Below are 23194 nucleotides of genomic sequence, written 5' to 3'. Positions count from 1 at the left end.
TCAACCAGAAGTTCAGAAATAAACTTCCAGTAGGCATGTTGAGCCAATTTTACCTGTCCACAGGCTTCAGGAGGCTTTCCTAAAGCCTGGGAAGAGTGAAAATGGCTGAAAAAAGGTTGAAAATTGTGCACTGGAGCTGACATAGGGCAATGCCTCACGTGCCTTCAGATATGGCTTCATGTGCCACCTGTGGCACAGGGGCCATAGGTTCACCACCACTGTTCTAGGAGTTCAGTTCATACATCTTGAAATCACCAAGTTTAAAGAACAACGGCTTACACCAATATATGCCCTTTTGAGCATTTCTTTGAGGTAAATTAAGCGCTGACTCATATGAAGAAATCAGATGGCTTCACTTTCTTGATGGCTTGTGTAGAAGCAGCTTGACAAGAAAAGCACATTGCCAGAACTTTTCTGAAGAATACTGGCATCCAAGCCAGTGTCGCTATCAATGGAACAGCAGTAGAACAATTTTCCTCTCACTCGTGCTCTTATTTGCACTGTGAAAGCAGCTTGCTATTTGACATTTCACTGCATAAGCTGCTGGGTAAATCGAAGAAGTGGGACTTCAAACAGCTGAACCCTTTTTATTCGTCTTCTTCCAGTTTCTGGGTTTCTGAGGTTTGTTCAGCTTTGTTGTTTTCAGGGCTGTCAACGCACAAAGTTAGAGCTGAGTATATCTTGCCAAAGATGCTGTGTTTCGGAAGAAGACTTTTTAAAAAGTAGGTTGAAAACTTTGGCAAAAATTGAAATGCTGGAGAAAAAAAAATATGGGGGTGGATTGCAGCGGGAGAAAGTAGACATCTAAGGATAAAAAGCAAGAGACACAGAAAAAGATCTGCTTTCTTGAAAACTGACTGATTGATTGATTACATGCCACCAATGTAGCTCATAAAATATATTCCAAATTTTATAGTATTCCAAGTCTTCTTTGTCATTTAGTTTCATTGTCATCATATCTGCTTCCGCACAATCCATAATTTTTCTAATCAACATATGTTTATACGGTATCTCCTTTTGTTTCCAGTTTTGTGTAGCTGTGATTCTGGCTGCAGTTAGGATATGTTATTATTATTATTATTTTATTATTATTATTTATTAGATTTGTATGCTGCCCCTCTCCGTAGATGTTGCATTATATAATATTTTTTCCCCATTTCCTGATCTACTATTCCCAGAAAGAAAGTTTCTGGCTTTTAATTTATTTCCAATTTTGTAATTTCGTTTAACCAATTTGGTATTTTATTCCAATTTTTTAAATGTATGGACAAGTCCACCATATATGATAATAAGTTCCCATTTTCTCTTTGCATCTCCAGCAGTTTGGCACACGGTCCGGGTACATTCGGGCCAATCTCGCCAGCGGGAGGTTCCACGTACCATATATTTTATACAAGTTTTCTTTATATGATGCCGATTTAGTCAGTTTATAATTTTTGTGCCATATTGTATCCCATAAATCTAAATTTATATTATACCCAATTTTTTTAGTCCAATTTATCATATTTCCTTTCACTATCTGATCTTCCATTTTATATTTTAATAGAAAATTATATAGCAATTAGGGCCTTTTTCATAGAGTTCCTATATGAAAAGATTATGATATCATGGGTGGTACTTGCATCTGTTAGGTATAAAGTAATGATTGTATAATGAAAAGGGATTAAAAATAAATATGTACTTTGAATGATCAGACAGGAACTTAAACATTAACTGTTTTAAATCTTCAAAATATGACAAAATCTTAATGCAATGTATTTTGCATGCAGTGGATCAAATATCCAAAGAGATTTGTGTCACTTGCATTAGGTTTTTTTCCACAGTTGTGTAATGGCATCATCATACAAGTGAAAAATTAATCTGTACCATGATTTAAAAAACAATTACTTCAGCTTCAACCACAACAACACAAGAGCACACAACAGATTTAAACTTAATATTAACTGCTCCAAACTTGACGGTAAAAAATATGACTTCAGTAACTGAGTTGTCGAACCGTGGAACTCATTGCCGGACTCCATAGTGTCATCCCCAAACCCCCAACACTTTACCCTTAGATTATCCATGGTTGACTTATCCAGATTCCTAAGAGGTCAGTAAGGGGCGAGTACAAGTGCACTAGAGTGCCTTCCGTCCCTTGTCCTATTGCTCTCCTACATCTCCTATACCTTTCTTCTATTCCTATATCTCTTCTTCTATTCTTTCATTGATATGTTCTATTACTATACCTTCTTTTCAATTATTTCTTAGATATATTTTTCTATGAGTATCTCCTCTATAACCTTCATCATGTATTTTACTATGTGTATATAGATATATACCCACTAAAACCCTCATTGTGTATTGGACAAAATAAATAAATAAATAAAATAAAACAATCCTTCACCCATCTGCTTCATTGAATTGAGATTTCATTGTATTAAATGGAAGAGAATATCTGTAGTTTAGGGTTGAACTGAGGAGTCCTTGGTGTTGTCCGAATTCGATTGTTCGATTCCCAATGTTTTATTACTTGACTAGGTAGCAATAGCACTTAACCTTCTATACCACCCCATAATGCTTTGCAGCACTCTCTGGGCAGTTTGCAAATGTCAGAATATTACCCCCCAATAATCTGGGTTCACATTTATCAACTTCAGAAGGATGGAAAGCTGAGTCAACTTTGAGTCCTGTCAGGATCAAACTCCTGGCTGTGGGCAGAGTTTGTTTGCAATACTGTACTTTAATCACTGTGCCACCACGGCTCCTTGACACTGGAGTTATAACATCACTGTGTTACAACATATCATCATCTACAACCTCAAACTGGCTATACCCAATGTTGTCACCTAGTTGAAGAAGGCTTACCAGTAAGGCCAGCAAATGTTTATATCAACATATTTTTTCTGCTGGTAGATTGCACTTTTATACATGTCCTAGACCAGGGGTAGGCAAAGTTGCTTCTTCTATGACATGTGGACTTCAACTCCCAGAATTCCTGAGCTAGCATGATTGGCTCAGGAATTCTGGGAGTTGAAGTCCACAAGTCATAGAAGAGCCAACTTTGCCTACCTCTGTCCTAGACCAATATTATGAAATATTGTATTTTTATTTGTATTTGTTCCTTACCTCACGTATAGCAATAGCACTTAAGACTTACATATTGCTCCATAGTGCTTTACAGCCAGTGAAGGGCTACCAAAAATTTTACTACTACACTGTGGACATTTTATTTATTTATTATTATTATTAATTAGATTTGTATGCCGCCCCTCTTCGAGGACATGATATGCAAGATGCCCTGCATTTTCTTTCAATATCTTTCAGGGCAAATTGGGTGCTCCAGGGTGGAGCTTCATTTTCGCAAACCCACTGGGTTACCCCCCCCCATCCGGGCAGCAGCCCACCCCTGTTTACAGCTCTGTCTAAGCAGTTTACAGAGTCAGCATATTGCCCCCAGCAATCTGTGTCCTCGTTTTACCAAATTCAGAAAATTGGAAGTCTGATTCAATCTGGAGCGAGTGAGAATCGAACTGCAGGCAGTTGGTAGAATTAGCCTGCAATATTGCATTCTAACGCTGCACCACCATATCTTTATTTTTTTTCCTACCATCTTTCTTGCATAATGTCTCTCAAAAGAAGTTCTTTGACTGCCATGTTATTCTTTGATTCTTTGTTCATTCTATTCGTGTTGTGGAAAAGAGCACAATTGTTATCCGACCTTGAAATGATAAGCCCATTTGTATAAGCATTTTTAAGGTTGACAGAATCTTACATTTGAAAAGGCCATTTAGTTTATCAATTCCAGCTCCTGGTTTGTGCACACATATAAATTAAAGCATTCTTGACAGATATCCAGTGTCATTTTCCTCAGTGGATGATTAAATCATCAAAGTATTGTTATTGCTATAGGTTTTTTCTTACTTTAAGTAGAATCTTTCAATATCTCAAGGATATTGTGTTACCTTGCACTCTGATACAACAAAGAAGTCAAAGACTTTCTACTATGTAAGACTTCTTCAGATACTTGAAGAACATTGTTAAGGTAATTATTTAATGGCTGAGCAGCTGCTGTAAGGCTCTAATACTGAAATGATGATGCAATGAGTAGGAGTCAGCAGGGTTATTTGACTTATCATTTTAAGAGGCTGTATATGTAAGAGAAGCCCTTTGGGGGCATCTCTCTCTCTCTGTGTGCTTCTGTGCTGTAGTTGATGATTGATTATCTGACTTTGCCTAGTACGTGTATGTATATGTACACGTTTATGTAGATAAACCACCATTTGAAAGGCAAACCTCTGTTTACTGCATTTTGCTCCTGGGGTAACTCAAAATAGTCGCACTGTGCACACTCTGACACTATCATAGTTCTACTAAACTAAACTGTGTTGGGGTGGGACCTTCAGCTGAAGGGGACATCCTGTGGGGTTCTGTTGTTCCATTTGTGTATGTTGTCTTTTAATCAGTCCTCACTGCAGAAGGATCTGGCTGTACTGATTTGGGTATTGATCTCACTGAGTGGGTAATTCAGTCATTCAAGTGTTTCATTTAATTCTACTTGTTGAACATTCAGAAGACTGAATTCATATCTCATGATGGAGCACACATTTGAAAGAGAAAAAACCATAATACCAAAACAGAATTTACTTTTATGGCATGGGAGGAAATGACTGCGTGGAGATGACCAGTCAGTATAAAATATTCCCATAACTCATCTTCAGAATCACAAGGAATAAAAACAAAATTTCATTGTATTCCGTCAAAAACTACATAAAATAGTTTTAATGCACCTGTTACACTTTTTTCAAAGTATCAACCATCCCAAAGAAAAGACTCAAAATTCCAATTTCAATCCTGATTTTTCAGCAGTGTCTAGAGGGCACTGCTCTAGCATAGAGAGTTCTTGCCTCACACGAAAATTAGGAACGAGAAGTTCTGATTTCAAATAAATAAAGAGCCAAGGTGGTGCAATGGGTAAAGTGCGGTACTGCAGGCCACTAAAGCTGACTGCTAGATCTGCAGGTCAGTGGTTCAAATCTCATCACCGGCTCAAGGTAGACTTAGCCTTCCACCTTCCTAGGTGGGTAAAATGAGGACCAGGATTGTGGGGGCAATATGCTGGCTCTGTTAAAAAGTGCTATTGCTAACATGTTGTAAGCTGCCCTGAGTCTAAGGAGAAGGGCGGCATAAAAATATTAAATAAAATAAAATAAAATAAAATAAAGTAAAGTAAAGTAAAGTAAAGTAAAGTAAAGTAAAGTAAAGTAAAGTAAAGTAAAGTAAAAAAAATAAATAAAATAAAATAAAAAACAACAAATAAGCAAACTTTGCTCATTGGCACAACTAATTTGATTTGTGTTCCTTCATAAAAGCCTTATTTCTGCATAATATACAATAGAATATACACTGAGCTTAAGCAATGTCCATGCACACCTGAGACTTCAAAGATTTCTTCAGAGAGGCTGAGGGCTTTTTCTCTGTCTGCTGGTATCCAAGCATACTGTTTTGAAACATGCGTTCTTAAAGTGTTACCTTGGTACTGTTTGATTACATTTTACTTGATCGGAGCTGTTCAATTTTCCTGACTGCGTTGCACACACATAGCGAAAGTTGTTGATTTGATATGCTGAAAGTATAATTACTGCTGCATATATAGCTAGGAGTAAATTACTATCCTTTGGAAGTTCAAGGCAAACAGAGGAAACACTGTGACCCAGAGGTAATCTCTGAGTCACCATATTCTCCAGGACTATTCTTCAGATGCTAACTTTAGCTTCTAACTGTTGGTTTGAACTGCCTTTTTTCTTAATATCAAACCATGCGATGATTTCAGAGAACTGGACACCATAAATCGGGAACATTGTGAAGGTTTATGCTTTTAGCCAATGTAACATTACAGAAGTGCTTCTCAATTATTTTCTGTTGCAACCTCCCCAGGAAGAAGTAAACATTTCATGCCCCCCCCCCCAACTCATCAAACTGGGCCCAAATGGAATTTTAGTGTTAATATTTATTATTTTACTTATTATAAGCTGGAAGCCAACTATTGACTGGGGAAGGCTGCTCTAACCACTTATCTGGGAGTAAGTCACACAGAACGCAGTGGAGCCTGGTTTTGGTTAGAGCAGTGTTTCCCAACCTTGGCAACTTGAAGATATCTGGACTTCAACTCCCAGAATTCCCCAGCCAGCATTCGCTGGCTGGGGAATTCTGGGAGTTGAAGTCCAAATATCTTCAAGTTGCCAAGGTTGGGAAACACTGGGTTAGAGGATGCTCCTCCTTGTCCAGTAGCATGTTCGCCATGCCATTCATGACTACCACGGTGCCCACCAAGAACAAGAAGAACCCATGCAGCTGCCCCGCCTAGTCACCTTCTCTTCTGGGCTTGGAGCAGTGTGCAACTGGGAAAACACTCCCCATCTGGGGGGATCAATCAAGAGGGAACACACACGTTCCCCAGGGTCACATTCCTCTGTGCCCTCCCAGGGGGGCACACCCCACTATTTGAGAAGCACTGCATTACGGTAACTTATTCAATTTTCAATTTCAATTTATTAGATTTGTATGCTGCCCCTCTCCGAAAACTCGGGTGGCTCACAACAATGATAAAAACAATATTATAGTGGCAGAAATCTAATATTAAAAGAAATAACTAAAACCTATGTTAAAATAGAAGCGATACGGGGATATAAATGTACCAGTGAATAAAATATTATAGATCAATATTTTCTACTGTTAGTGGCTTTGAAACAAAGGCTAAAGGGACCTTGAGCTGAGATGCTGGTATCCTGTATGAACAGAAGGACTTATTCAGTGACAACATGTCAAAATCTTTAAGGGGGGGAGATAATTGTAGTAGTATTTACAATAAGTGTGTGAAAATGCTTTTTATGTATAGAATGCTTTTCTGATCTTCAACACCCTGTAAAAGTAGATGATTAGCACCATGTTTTTCAAACATATTTTGAAGAAATAGGAATAGATTAAAGATAGGTCACGAATGTGCAGAATAGCCAACAAACATGAAGCAAATATGAATGGGATATCTAATAATACAGCCTTTATAATTGAATGTCATTCTATTTCAAAGAATAGAATAAGGTCTAAGGAAAATATAGCAATAATTTTGGACCAACACCTATGATTACTTGTTCTTTTCATACATGAAAGCCATTCAGAGGAATAGTTATTATTAGGGCTATGTGAGGCAGATGTTACCTGCATGAGCCAGTTTTTGCCCTCGTAGGCAACAATTTTTACCTTACAAAGGCTGAACAGTGGCACAGTCTGCCTCTTTGGGTGCTCTAGGTTGCTTGGCCAGCCTCTTCTGGCTTTGAAGGAGTGGTTTGTTTTAACTTCCAACAACGTAAAGTCCTTTGAAACTTTGCTTGGCCCAAGAAAAAACTACATAGTTTTTCAAACATGCGAACATACTACATTTCAGAAACAAAATTATTGTACTTGTTTCATCTGAAACTACTCTAGGTTTGGATTTAAGATGAATTCTTTTCCAAAATATATTCAGGAGAAACAGACTTCCCAATAATAATGAAATTTTTAGCCTGCCTCATTTGAAAATTAAAGCCACTTCTTCAATACTACAGAAAACCCATATCCAATATTTAAAAGTTTAAAACCAAATATGAATAAATAGCTTAATTTAATGTAAGTCAATTCAATTGGAGCCCCTTGTGGTCTAAAATTATTTTTAATGTATTTTGGCAATTCATCAAGAATACAATTCAGAAATAATATATGATTGGTATTCTACCTCCTAAAAACTGTATTATATTAATCAAAGTCTTGTCTAGATTATGATGAAGGGATTGTAATCAAGCTGGTACATATTATCATCTCTCATGGCAATGTTCATTTAACTCAGTTATTTTGGATGAAAAAAAATTATAAAGATTATGCAACATTCTTTAATAATTAATTTCAGTGCAGTTTCATTGTCCATTTTTCCAAAGACATATAAAAGAGGGCAACACAGGAAATTAATTTAATTTTTGTTGTCTGCTGCCAGATTTTCTTCAGCAAAACAATAGGAAACTAAAAGTACATATTTCTTTTTGTCACTGGTACTTAAATATCTGAAAATAGCATTGCTAAAAAATTGAACACAATAGCAAAAAGCCTTGAAGAATCTTTAATTTAAATTAATGTATTCACATTATATTCACTTTCTGATTCCATCAACAAAAATTCCACCTGGATTACCTTCCTCTTGGATAGATATACAGTTTTAACTACGGATGTTTATAATTTTATCTTTTTGTAAAATTACAGATATATTACTATGTCGTTCAGAATTATGCAGAAGGGTTTATTTGTATATTTATTGATTTTGAATAGTTTGTTGACATTTGTTGTTTTTATGTTTTATTGAACACTGCATATAATAGTTATTTAATTTTAATAATCAATCTTTTTTCCCCAGCATGCTTTAATCCCAATTTTCATTAAATGTTAGCTTGCAACTCACAATTTTAACAATAGTTTATTAGCTGAAAAATAGGATACCAAAGGCATCAGAGCACCATTTTAAGTGCCCAAATTTAGGTGATTCAATTGTGAGAACAATTTCTGTAATAGTATTCTGCCTGAATAAAGCTTGCAAAGCAATGTGCAAAAGGATGTCCACTTCTGAGCCATTATCTCAGACTAAGCCAAAATATGGTGTTCCTTGATCCTGGACATCATGTCTGCTGTGAGTTTACAATAGCATTTTTAAAAATCATGGCATACAGTTGCACTAACTATATGCCAGGATTTTTAAAAACAGGATTGTGCATTGACTCTAACCAAATCCAACTGAATAAACATAGGGTGGCAAAGTAAATTGTGATTTAGTTTGTTGTACATTTCTAGCCCAAGTATCCTCTATTGAATTATAAGGGGCCAATCTGACATGGGTATGCTATGCTAAATGTGATTCTAACCAGCTGACTAGCCAATTTGACGCTACTGATTTTAATAAAACATTTTCCAGGAGCTCACCATAAATTCATAAAATATCCCAAAGCCAGTTTTACAAGCCATTGTAGTACTTCCTTTGTCTTCATTCGCTTTTTTTGAAGAAAAGTCATAATTCCTCTTTGATTTATTTATTTATTATTTATTTTATTTATTCTTTGTCCAATATACAATACATATGAAAGAGAATAGACATTAAGTAATATATATAATGATAGAAAGTAAGAAAGAAGTAGGAGGAAAGGAGAGAAAATGTATGATATATGAGATAAGGAAAGAAGATTGGACAGGGGACGATAGGCACATCAGTGCACTTATGTACGCCCCTTATATGCTGAGCCTCATTTCATCACTAAAGATGCTCCAGGGCAGTGATGGTGAACCTTTTTTTGCTCGGATGTCAAAAGGGTGTGTGTACCCACACCCATAATGCAATGCCCTCCCCCTATGCATGCACACATCCCCTGTGCTTCCTCTATGCATGTGCATAACCTCACCGTACTGCACCCCCCCACGTGTAACCACCAAAGCCTCACTGAAGCTTCTGGTAGGCCCATTAGGCTGTTTTTTGCTCTCCCCAGGGTTCAGGAAAATCTTTTGAAGCCTGGGGACAGCGGAAAAACGGCCCAATGGACCAATTGGACTATTAAAGCCCTACATGGCATTGGAACAGAATACCTCCGGAATCGTTTTCTGCTGCACGAATCCCAGCGACCAATTAGACCCCACAGAGTTGGCCTTCTCCGGGTCCCGTCGACTAAACAATGTCGGTTGGCGGGCCCCAGTGGGAGAGCCTTCTCTGTGGTGGCCCCGGCCCTTTGGAATCAACTCCCCCCAGAGATTAGAACCGCCCCCACCCTCCTTGCCTTTCGCAAATTGCTAAAGACCCACCTATGTCGCCAGGCATGGGGAACTAAGATACCCCCAGGCATTTATAGTTTATGCATGGAATGATTGTGTTGCATGGTTTTAATGTTGGGTTTTTAAATGTTTTTTTTCAATATTAGATTTGTTATACTGTGTTATTTTGTTGTGAGCTGCTCTAAGTCTACGGAGAGGGGCGGCATACAAATTTAATAAATTAAATTAATTAAATCGGAAGTTCAGAAATGTAATATTGTAGTAGAGCTTCCTTACTACTCACCTTCAGATAGTTGCAACCAGGCTTCGCACATCTCAGCCCCAGTATTGGGTTCCTACCGGTACGGATAAAGACGCTGCACTGGTAGTAAAACTAGAGCTATGCGCTTCGGGTCTCTGGTGTGCGGGTGTGTGAATCTCAGTAATATTTCGCTTCTGTGCATGTGCAGGAAGCGAAATGTTGCAAAGGGACATACATGCATGTGAGCTTTTGGCAATTTTTTTGCTTCTGCACATGAGCAGAAGCAAAAAAAAATTCCTGAAATCCCAAATGCATGTGTGTCCCCTTGCACATTTTTGCTTCCTGTGCATGCACAGAAGCAAAATCTTGCTGGGATGCATGCACCCAGAGACCCAAAGCTGCATGCAAAGCACAGTAGTAGCACAATAGCGGCAACCCCTGCCTGTTCAGCCCATTTCTTTTGTAGCCGGCAATGCTTTCCTGAGGGTCTCTGTAGCCGATAACAGAGGTCCGGATTGATCTGGAGCTCTGCTATCAGCTGCAGAGGCCTTCAGGAAAGCCTTGCCAGGTGTGAGAGGCCTGGCTGCAACTCTCCAAAGCCAAAGAAGTTCCTTAAAATCTCTGACAGTGAAAAGAAGGTTGGGGGTGAGCACACAAGTGAACTTCCGGTAGGCCTGTTGGACTGTTTTTTGCTCTCCCCAGCGTTCAGGAAAGCTTCCTGAAGTCCGGGGGAGCGAAAAGGCTGAGAAGAAGGCCGAAAATCAGCTGGCCAGTGTGTTGGAGCTGACATAGGGCAATAGCTTTGGCTGCCGAGTCTCCGGGGAGGGGCGGCATACAAATCGAATAAATGAATGCTATCAGATATGGTTCTGCATGCCATCTATGGCACGCATGCCACAGGTTCGCCATCACTGCTCTAGGGCAATGAAGAATCCAACAGAAGGGATACTTCAATTTCCTGAAAGGTCAAATTGTCACAGACTTCCCTCTCCATCCCTAATGGGTTACAAGAAAGGAGAGAAAAACAGTAGGTTTTAACCTTTTCTTAAATTTACAGTTCGTGGGATAGAAATTGTGCTAATTTTTTTTCAAGCAATAAAATGTCTCTTTAATAAACAAGAAAAGAAACCAAAAGACCCTGGGAACTTGAAACTTTGCTTAATAAATGGATGCCTTATCTCCATATGATCAAGCAAACTATTGCCAAGTACATAACAGCAATATTTGTAGAAAACAAAGAGAATGGGAGACATGCATTGGGATTTGGCCTATTTTTATAACATTCTTGGCTTTGGGCTGATACTTCCCATGGTACTGAAAGAATCCCTGCTGCCCACACTGTGCTGATATATTTAAGTGGAAAACTAGGATAGATTTCATTATTGAGGTAGGTCTTGATACACAGCTGAGTTGTGATCATTTTCACTGTGTTGCAATAGGACTAAATACTGACTTTAAAGATAGAGCATGTTGACTGAAAAGAATTATGACTCTTACACCAAATTCCTCCTGCTGACTGAAACCACTTTCTGATCACTGATTCAAAGTTCAGCTAGCAGAATAAACACAATTCCTAGTGGAAGAATTATAGAAGGGGAAGACAAAGAGCTGGGTAAAAGGGAAACTATCTACCAATAATATATCCCAACCCTGGTTACAATAAGAATGCCCACTTCTTCTTCTTCCATGTCTAACTTAAACTTTGAACTGCCAGAATGAAGCCACCTTCTTGGCTTTCTTGTTGGCCCAAAATAAGTCATTATCAGTACATGCAGTGATGGGCTACCAAAATGTTTACTACCACACCATGGGCATGGCTTATGCATTTTGTTTCAACACCTTTCAGTGCAAATTGAGTGCTCTTGGGTGGAGCTCCAAATTTTGCTATGGGTACTGCATTCCTGACCCTACCTGTAGGAGCCCATCACTGGGTACATGTTTCTTGTAGTAAGCTGATAAGCCAGCAGATTGTTCTGCTTCGGGCCTAACTGGGACAAGGAGAGCCCACTCACAAAGATTACAAACCAAACACATGTATTTTAAAAATGATTTGTACTAACAAAGTCAGTCTCTTATTTCATGTTGGCAGCGTTCCCAGTCAAATTGCCTAATAGATAACAAACAGCTGCAGCTGAGAGCCAAAACCAATTTAGACATTCTTCAATGATCTAATGTTTATATTTAAACACACACTCACAGTCTTCAGATGTTCTTTAGACAGCTGAATCTTCGCACAATGAAGGGATAACCACAGTTTGCCAGCAGAGCATTTCTGGAACTCTGGATCTCAGACATTCTCTGTTACAAATGTTGAAGCTCCACGCCTCTTTACCCATAAATCCTCATTTATATACTGTGGGTGTGGGCAACTGTTTCCTAGATATATTCACTGTCTAGACTTTTTTTCATAGAGATATCACCTTCTAGAACTTTTCCCATAAAGATATTCCTGCCTACTTTGTGACCTCCTGACCCGGGCATCTAATAGGGGCTACTGATTCTCCATGTCTCCTTCCTCCCCTGAGTCAGACATTACCATCATTGGGGTTTCTATAGTCTCTAGTGGTTCTTCAGGTTTTGCAGGTTCCCATTCTCCCTCACTTTCACTCTCTGTGTCAGGCCGAAAGCCATCATGTGGAGTTAGAGACTTTGGCCTGCCACGGTAGCACAGTATTAGGGGAATTGGGAGGGGTAGTTGTTTGAGAGGGAAAGTTACTAGACACAGCAAATTCCTTTCTCAGAGCCCAATATCATCTTTTGTTCTGCATCAACTGGAGAAAAGAGGAAGTCGGTAGAATCGGACTGGGCCTCGTGATGAACTTGTGGGTGTGGGGATGTAGGATGAACCTTAACCTGGGTGGGGTACTGGAAAGAAGTTAGTATCGGAAAGGCAGTTACGTGACCAACATGGCTTTGCTAATAAATCGAACCTTGAGAAAGAGAATTGGAGTGGAACCTGATTTATTTCTTAGATGCCATTTGGAAGGTCTGAAGTATAAAACGTATCAGGAAAGACTTAATGAACTCAATCTGTATAGTCTGGAAGACAGAAGGAAAAGGGGGGACATGATCGAAACATTTAAATATGTTAAAGGGTTAAATAGGGTTCAGGAGGGAAGTGTTTTTAACAGGAAAGTGAACACAAGAACAAGGGGACACAATCTGAAGTTAGTTGGGGGAAAGATCAAAGGCAACATGAGAAAGTATTATTTTACTGAAAGAGTAGTAGATCCTTGGAACAAACTTCCAGCAGACGTGGTTGGTAAATCCACAGTAACCGAATTTAAACATGCCTGGGATAAACATATATCCATTGTAAGATAAAATACAGGAAATAGTAAAAGGGCAGACTAGATAGACCATGGGGTCTTTTTCTGCCGTCAGTCTTCTATGTTTCTATGATACTCTGACTCAGTTGTCAAGAACACTGGTCTAGGGTACCAAGATGGACCCGGTTCAGAATCTGTGACTAACTGAGCTGGTTATGGACCACTCACAACACAGACGAGCCAGACTCTGTTTCTCTCCACATTCAAAGAGCATGTTGTTATCTCCTAAAAGTCTCCACTTGAGCATATGAGCCGGGGTGGCGCAGCAGGTAGAGTGCTGTACTGCAGGCCACTGAAGCTGACTTATAGATCTGAAGGTCAGCGGTTCAAATCTCATCACCGGCTCAAGGTTGACTCAGCCTTCCATCCTTCCGAGGTGGGTAAAATGAGGACCCGGATTGTGGGGACAATAGCCTAGCTCTGTTAAAAAAGTGCTATTGCTAACATGTTGTAAGCCGCCCTGAGTCTAAGGAGAAGGGCGGAATGAATGAATGAATGAATGAATGAATGAATGAATGAATGAATGAATAAATAAATACATACATACATACATACATACATACATACATACATACATACATACATACATAAACAAACAAACAAACAAACAAACAAACAAACAAACAAATAAATATAAAAAAATATTCTTGAGGGTACACAAGAACAAAATCATATATATATATATATATATGATTATATATATATGATTTTGTTCTTGTGTACCCTCAAGAATATTTTTTTTCTTGCCATAAAGCTCTTCCTCCTGTTCCCGTTCCACATTCCAATGAAAAACTAAACCAGAAAGACTTAAGTAATTTCAGAGGCAATTGCTTTGAAAACCTTTACTCATGGATTTCTCAATTAATTGGAATGCCTGGATTTCCCCAAGATGCTGAATCAACAAGTTGCTGCATTTGTTCAACTTTCTATGTTGAAGTGCGGTTGACTACTTTGTGATTTAAGGTAGCATGGGAAAATATCCACAAATCTATTCAGCCTCCTGGATTTAAGCCTCAACATCACTCTGTCTAAAGTTATTTCACCTGGACCTTAGTCATTTGGATTTGTATCATAGGACCTACATAGGGCATCTGCACTACAAATCCATGGCCATATGTCACCTGACCTAAAAAAAAAATCACCCCTGGTCAAGGAATGGAAGCATAAGGTCTTCTGAATGGAAATATATGTGGACAGCCCAGTGATTTAGGAATGGTAAGTTGGCCATTTATGAAGAGCCTTCTTATTTCAGGGACACAGCTGAAAAAAATAACTATTTGATCACAAGAGCTGCATTTTGTTTTAAACCAACACTCAAAACATTTAATGTAGCTATCCCCAGCTCCAGTCTCAGATCTGAGTATCATGCATTTTTAAGTAGTACTTAATCTGTTAGTGCTGTTATTATATTTTGAATGATAGAATATTTCTGAATGTTGCACCTCTAATTTAATTATGTCCCACCTTTATAAAATTAATATTTTGAATGTAGATTTGTGATTGATTGGTTGATTAGTAGATTTGCCCCCCCCTTTTTTGAGAAGCTTGATGTAAATAATTTAGGCAAGAGACACCCAAATTTACTTATCTAGCCACATTCAATATTCCTAGAAGATTCTGCCAGCCACACAGTCTCCCCATGGAAATGGCCCAGCCCATACTGAACACTGCAGTATGCAAATCTTAAGGCTTAAATGCTGATGCAATACAAAGGCCTCTTCAGCTAGTGATCATATATAAGAAAATCATTTCTGCATGAAATGTCCTAATAGAACTCTGATCATAAATGTACAGAAGTTCCTCATTTGTATACTAGAAGAAAGATTGACAGAGAGGAAAAAAGGAAAATTCATTGCTGGAAATATACAAGTAGCAAAATGTCCTGTATCTAACCCTGATATTGTTACCTTGCATGGTGATAAGATGTCTGCAAGCAAACAACCAAGCTCAAAGAGCATCAAGGTCTCCACAGTGTCCTCTCTCTCTTTTACTTCCTGCTTCTCATATACTCACCATTTCTGGTTATGTGACAAATGCTCTTAAATAAAACAGCATTTTCTGTAGATCAGGGGTGTCAAACTTGCTTCATCACAATGTCATCACGTGATGTATCGCGACTTTCCCCCTTTCGCTAAACGGGGCATGAATATGGCCAGCACGTGATGTACCCGGGCCGTGGACCACTAAGTTTGTTACGGTTTGAGTGATTAATGTCCATTTGAACATTAACCCACGGCGGAGGTGACGGATGAGAGCCCACTCATTTGTTTTTCAAAGCAAGATTTCTTTTATTATAAAAGTAAAAAATATAAACATGTCCTGGTGGACAAAACAACAAATGCATCTTACATGATGGAGGTTAGAATAGGAATGGAGAATCTTTGCATGAAGAAGAAGGATGTGAGGTTAGACGTGGCAGGATATTACATCATAATAGGAGGATCTTAAAGAAACACACACAGTTAACTATTTAATTACTGAATGTCTCTGGGGCTGTCAATATTCAGCATGACAAAGTTTGACACCTCTTCTGTAGACCATTAAATGCATATATCCCATTTTATTGTAGGAAAAAATAACACTGTCAACATTTATCTCAACATACAGAAACCTCTTCTGTAGACCATTAAATGCATATATCCCATTTTATTGTAGGAAAAAATAACACTGTCAACATTTATCTCAACATACAGAAACCTTTGCGATGTTTTCTCTAGTTTAGTCCATTTCACATTCTTTTTAAGAACTCCTCAAAGCAACATCCTGCTTCCTCAGCACTTTTTTCTCAACCTTTCCCGACATGTTTTTTCCTCCTCCTCTTCCTCTTTTTGCATCATGAAATATGAAGCTGTACTGTAAGTGCTTGGTGTCATTAATTGTTTCTGTTAATTGCCCCTCGATCTCATTTCCTATTGTTTTCTCAGGCTCCTTAACATAAAACACATTATTGCCGGGATGGTGGCGATGATGCTGACAGCTAAAAAGTTTGAACAGCATCAAACGAAAAGATGCTTCCAGGAGACTGAACGTTCACTATATTATAAGCAAATAAAGGCATATGTTTGAAATAAAAGGAGGATGGGGAGGAAAACTCGAGACACTGACAAACAATAACAAAGGGCAAGAGAGAGTAATGACAAGGAAAAATCCCCAAGAAATTCCTGTCCCAGTAAAGACCAACAACAGTTACTTTATTGCAGGGCAAACGTCTTTAATTAAAGCTGCTAACGAGTTAACCATCTCCTTAAACAGAAACAGTCCCAAATCTTTTCATCATGTGTACAATCCAAGTGGTCTGGGGTTTGCTTGGAGTGTGTGTGTGTGTGTGTGTGTGTGTGTTAGTAGATGGGCGGGGAAAATATTTACAGACCTCTTTGTTGTATCCTGAAATGGCTACCTTGTAACGCTGTAAATAGTTTGTTCCTCTTTTCCAGCGCCGTCTGAGCCCAAGCAGGAAGTCGCTCCTGATTGGCTCAGACGCGGCCGGCTCTCGCTTTGGCGGGAACCGCAAAAGTATAAAAGAAGCGGCTTCTCCCTGCAGAGCCAGTCGGTACTCGCTGAATTGTCACTTTACCTTGCTGAGCTGTCACTTATTCTCTGAGCTGAATAAAAGTACCGATTGCTCAAACCCTGTCTCTGGGTCTACTTCACTGGCGACGAACGAACGGAAGAACTTCGCGTGCAACATGGACAAAATCCAGATCGGCCAGGCTCCAGAACTTTTCGATGCCGAGAAAATGACTTGGGACGAATACATGGCCACCTTCGAGATATTCCTCGAGGCGGCGGGAATGCAGGACGCCGGAGCCGATCGCAGACGGGCTATTTTTCTAAACTACTGCGGCGCAGAGATCCGTAGACTTGCCCAAACTCTCACCGAACCAGAACAAGCAAGAGCCACAGCGTGGGACGTCCTTCAACAGAAACTAGCGAGCCATTTCAAACCAACCAGACCAGCCGTGGTTTACCGGCATCAATTTCACATGATGGCTCAGAGAGAAACCGAGTCGATAAGCCAATTCACAACGCGGCTTCGAACGGTACTCGCTCAATGCAAGTTTCAAGATCCGGAAGCTCGCCTCACCGACGCCTTGATTTTCGGCATGAAGAACCACACAGTGAGAAGTAAACTCCTCACCGAAGATGAGCCGACTCTACAAACCGTAATCAAATTAGCGCAAACCGCGGAAGCAGCCGACGCAGCGGCAAGAGAATTAAAAGAGCACGGAAGGCGAGAAACCATTGCCAAAATCGACGCCGAGTCTCCCAGCGCCATGGGAACAGACGTCCGCGGCCAGCTAACTAGCAACGGGGACGACTGCCTCCTCCTGCAAGACCAACCGAGACACCCTAGAGCTACTCATCCAGCCCCCTGCGCGGGCTGCCGGGGAAATCACCAGCGCCATCGATGCCCGTTCCGCGACACCATTTGCCGCCGTTGCAACCGGAGAGGCCACATCGCCATCGCATGCAGGGCAACGGCACCAGAAGAAACTTTTGCCACACAACAATACCAGCGACCCCAAAACCACCCCCCCCAATCGCGAGAAAGGAGACCGTTCCGCAACTCGGGTCAAAGGAATTACCCCACCGCTAACCGAGACTACAATAGAGGTAACTCTCAATATTCCGTGAATAACACGGCAACCAAAAAGGGGGCTAAAATTGTTATCTCGTTGTTGCTAAATAACCAGCCTTGCTCAATGGAGCTAGATACGGGTTCGAGATATACCATCATGCCCTGGGAAAAATTTAAGCTATATATGCCTAATGTGTCTGAGGCTGACCTAATTCAAACCTCTTTGGTGATCAGAGACTTCCAAGGGGGGGTAATCTCGGTCCTGGGAACTGCAAATGTACCTATTGTATTTAAGAATGTCAAATGTACCCTTCCCATGCTTATTGTGACGGGGGCCAAACACTCCCTGCTAGGGCTAGCATGGATGGAACCGTTGGGGATTGAAATTTCGGGTGTGTGTAATGTAAACTGTGATATTATGCCTAACTTTGTGAAAGAGTTCCCTGAAGTGTTCAGCCCCACCTTAGGATCGTATAAGGGAACCCCCATATCTTTCTCTATTGACCCCAAGGTCCCACCAGTTAGACTGAAACCTCGCAGGGTTCCCCTCCCGCTTCTCCCCAAGCTAGACTTACAGCTGGACAAACTCATTAGTCAAGGTATCTTGGTCCCTGTGGAACAGGGGCCATGGGAAACTCCCATAGTGACACCCCTGAAGCCAGATGGCTCCTTAAGAGTTTGCGCTGATTACAAATCAACCCTGAATAAGGCACTCCAACACCACCCCTACCCCATTCCGGTTGTGCAACAACTCTTACACTCCCTGGGGGAAGGGAAAAGGTTCGCAAAGATCGACCTGGCGCAGGCTTACCAGCAACTTCCGGTCGATGAACAAACAGCAAACGCTCAAACAATTGTAACGCACAGGGGGGCTTTCAAATGCACGAGGTTACAGTTTGGGGTGAGCATAGCCCCAGGGATATTCCAGAGCATCATGGAACGCCTATTGTCAGGGGTAGATGGGGCCATCCCATATTTTGATGACATCTTAATTGCAGGGGAAAACCAGGAACAAGTGAACAAAAGAATAAGGGAAGTACTTAAGAGGCTACAGGACAAAGGGTTACGAATCAAGCCTGATAAATGTGTCTGGGGAACTAACAGTATTGAATTCCTAGGATATAAAATAGATAAGGAAGGTATCCACCCCACAACTGAGAAGCTGAGAGCAATTAGAGAAGCCCCAGAGCCACGAGATAAGAGTGAGTTGCAAGCATTTTTGGGCCTCCTTAATTTTTATTCCGTTTTTTTAAAGCAGAAGGCAACAGTAGCAGAGCCTCTCCATCGTTTACTCCAGAAGGAAGCCCGCTGGACATGGGGGAAAATTGAACGTGAAGCCTTTGCTCAAATAAAAAATTTACTAACTTCTAAAAGTGTAGTAGTCCAATATAGTGCCTCACTACCCATTAGGCTCACGTGCGACGCTTCGCCGTACGGCATAGGAGGAGTCCTAGCTCACGTTCTACCTAATCAGACAGAGGCCCCAATAGCATTTTTTTCAAGAACCATGACCAGCACGGAGAGAAATTATAGCCAGTTAGACAAGGAGGCTCTGGCATTAGTGGCAGGGGTAAAGAAGTTTCACAATTACATTTTTGGAAGAAACTTTGAGCTAGTCACTGACCACAAACCCCTACTAGGCCTGCTAGCCCCCAACAAGCCCACTCCACCTTTTATGTCTCCAAGACTAATCAGATGGGCCCTTTTCCTCTCTGGGTATCAGTATGAGCTCACCCACAAGGGGGGGAAGGAAATCAATCATGCAGACGGCCTCAGCAGATGCCCCATAGCAGACTTGGTAGAAGACCCTGTCCCAACCACAGACGTGCTAATGATAGAACTCGAGGAAAACCCACTAACCACAGCAAAAGAGGTAGCTGCACACACGCAGCAAGACCAAATCCTGAAACAAGTAGTGAACTGTGTTCTAAAGGGATGGCAAAATGATATTGTTAAACCTGAATTGTGTGATTTTAAGAACAAAAGGCTTGAATTGTCATATGTAAAAGGTTGTTTGCTGTGGGGGGATAGAGTGATCATCCCCAAACGCCTAAGGGAAAAGGTACTCAGAATGTTACACGTGGGCCATCCTGGGATTGTCAGGATGAAGAGCCTAGCAAGGGGGCATTTATGGTGGCCAGGGCTTGATGCTGATATTGAAAGTTGGGTTTCAAAGTGTGACCCGTGCCAAGAGTCTAGGCCCAATCCCCCCAAAACAACTCCGGCTGAGTGGGAACAGCCTGCTGGCCCTTGGTCTAGGATCCACATTGATTTTGCTGGCCCAGTGGGGTCTCAGTATTTCCTAATAGTGGTTGATGCTTTCTCCAAATGGTTGGAAATAATAGCAATGAACAACATAACCACAAGTGCCACTATCAAGGTATTGAGCAGACTGTTTGCATCCCATGGTTGCCCTGATCTATTGGTGTCTGACAATGGACCACAACTAACAGCCAGGCAATTCGAATTATTCCTAGATGGCCTGGGGGTCAGACATGCCCTCATCTCGCCTTACTCGCCCTGGGCTAACGGGTTGGCAGAACGTTACGTAAGGGTGGCAAAAGAGGCATTGCACAGGTCAGGCCCTGGAGATGTGCAACAGAACTTGGACCAATTCTTATTAACCCAGCACATTACCCCTAACTCGCACACACATGTAAGCCCTGCAGAGTTATTGATGGGGAGAAAGTTGAGGTCACCACTAGACAGGTTAAACCCAAGGTTCTGTTTGAATAATAACCAAATGTGCATAAAACCAGAAAGAGAAATGTATTTGGGTCAAAATGTATATGTAAAATGTTTTGATGGAAATGTAAACTGGATGAAGGGAATTATTGTTAAGCAAAATGCACCCAAAACTTATATTGTTAAACTGGAGGATGGTCGTTTGTGGAAACGACACATAGACCACATTCGGAAACGAACTGAAAACCAATTACAACAACCCGATGACTCGGACTCTCCCCCTTCAACAGACTTTTATACATTGCCCGAACTAAAAAACACGCAGAGAGACTTATCGGGCCCGGGGGAACCATCCAGCGACGCCGAGCCATCCTCGTCCTCCGAGGCCTTCGTTGGGCCCGCCAGGCCTAGTCCGCCGCACCGGGAGAGCAGCGGCGAGCCATCCTCCACAGTCAGTGGCGAAGGAGAAAATGGACTGCGCAGGTCAGCGCGAGAGTCTCGAAGGCCTCACCGATTGGACGACTTCGTCACGTGGCTTTCTTGATGGATGGGTCCAACTATGAGGGGAGGGGTGTTGTATCCTGAAATGGCTACCTTGTAACGCTGTAAATAGTTTGTTCCTCTTTTCCAGCGCCGTCTGAGCCCAAGCAGGAAGTCGCTCCTGATTGGCTCAGACGCGGCCGGCTCTCGCTTTGGCGGGAACCGCAAAAGTATAAAAGAAGCGGCTTCTCCCTGCAGAGCCAGTCGGTACTCGCTGAATTGTCACTTTACCTTGCTGAGCTGTCACTTATTCTCTGAGCTGAATAAAAGTACCGATTGCTCAAACCCTGTCTCTGGGTCTACTTCACTCTTACATCCTGGACACAAACTGTTTCAACTCCTATCCTCAAAACGTCGCTACAGAGCACTGCACACCAAGACAACTAGACACAAGAACAGTTTTTCCCCCCAAACACCATCACTCTACTAAACAAATAATTCCCTCAACACTGTCAAGCTTTTTACTAAGTCTGCACTTCTATTTCTACTAGTTTTTCTCATCATTCCTATCATCCTTTTCCTTCCACTTAGGACTGTATGACTGTAACCTGTTGGTTGTATCCTAAGATTTTTATTAATATTGATTGTTTCTTCATTCCTTATTTGACCCCTATGACAATCATTAATTGTTGTACCACATCTCAGACATCAACACCCTTGAAAATGTCCAAAGATATTTCCACAGAAGAGCCCTTCACTCCTCCACTCGAAACAGAATATCCTACGAAAATAGACTAACAATCCTGGGCCTAGAAAACCTAGAACTATGGCGCCTAAAACACGATTTGAGTATTGCTCACAAGATCATATGCTGCAATGTCCTACCGGTCAATGACTACTTCAGCTTCAACCGCAATAACACATGAGCACGCAACAGATTCAAACTTAATACGAACCGCTCCAAACTTGACTGTAAAAAATATGATTTCAACAATTGAGTTATTGAAGCGTGGAACTCATTACCGGACTCAATTGTGTCAACCCCTAACCCCCAACACTTCTCCTTTAGACTCTCCACGGTTGACCTCTCCAGGTTCCGAAGAGGCCAGTAAGGGGCGTACATAAGTGCACTGGTGTGCCTTTCGTCCCCTGTCCAATTGTCTTTCCTTTCTTTCACCTATCATATATATTCTCTTCCTTTCATATATCCTCTCCTCTAAGTTCACTTTCACCCTCTTTTATATTATCACATGTCTATTTTTCTTCCTATGTATTTGTGTATTGGACAAATGAATAAATAAATAAAAATGATTCTTGACAAATGTATCTTTTTCTTTTATGTACGCTGAGAGCATATGCACCAAGACAAATTCCTTGTGTGTCCAATCACACTTGGCCAATAAAATTCTATTCTATTCTATTCTACAGGAATGGATAGAGTGGAAGGGAAATTTACTCTATGACCAAATGATTTTTTTCACGGTAAACAAGAGGACAGCAATTAAAAGGCAAATTAAAGTTCTAACAATGCACTCAACATTGAACAAGGCAAAAGCTGACTTGCAGGGTAGCTGCAGAGAGACTCTGCCACAGCTTTGCTTTAAGCCAAACGGGTCCTCCTCTTGCTGCTACAGGAAATGGGCTTTAAAGAAATCTTTTTGCAACTTTTGTGCTCCCCTTTCCCCAGGGGTGTCCTCCTTGTCATTTGTTTGATCTCCCCCCCCCACATACTCCCCGCCTCTAGCCCTTTGCCCTTCCACTTTTCCTTTGAGCCTGAGTGCCCGAGATCTATTTTCAGCCAGCTTTGAACATTTTGTTTTCGACAAAATATTTCCTTGATAGATGTCTAGCCCTTCCAGCCTCCCCTCCCCCCTGTCCGTGCAGATTTGCCTATTTTGGTGGGTTTTTTCTTTTCCTGTTTAACAGACAAAACCCTTTAGGACCAACGCTTGCATAATTCTCGCTGAAATGGACGGTTTTCTCCTGGGACCAGAGGCTCGTAAACTGGTCACCATAGAAACCATAAAAATTCCTTAGTGATATTCAACCATGATGTTGCAGGAC

The sequence above is a fragment of the Erythrolamprus reginae genome, chromosome 1 (assembly GCF_031021105.1).
Source record: "Erythrolamprus reginae isolate rEryReg1 chromosome 1, rEryReg1.hap1, whole genome shotgun sequence".
Classification (NCBI taxonomy): Eukaryota; Metazoa; Chordata; class Lepidosauria; order Squamata; family Dipsadidae; genus Erythrolamprus; species Erythrolamprus reginae.
Note: the sequence above shows the minus strand (reverse complement) of the source record.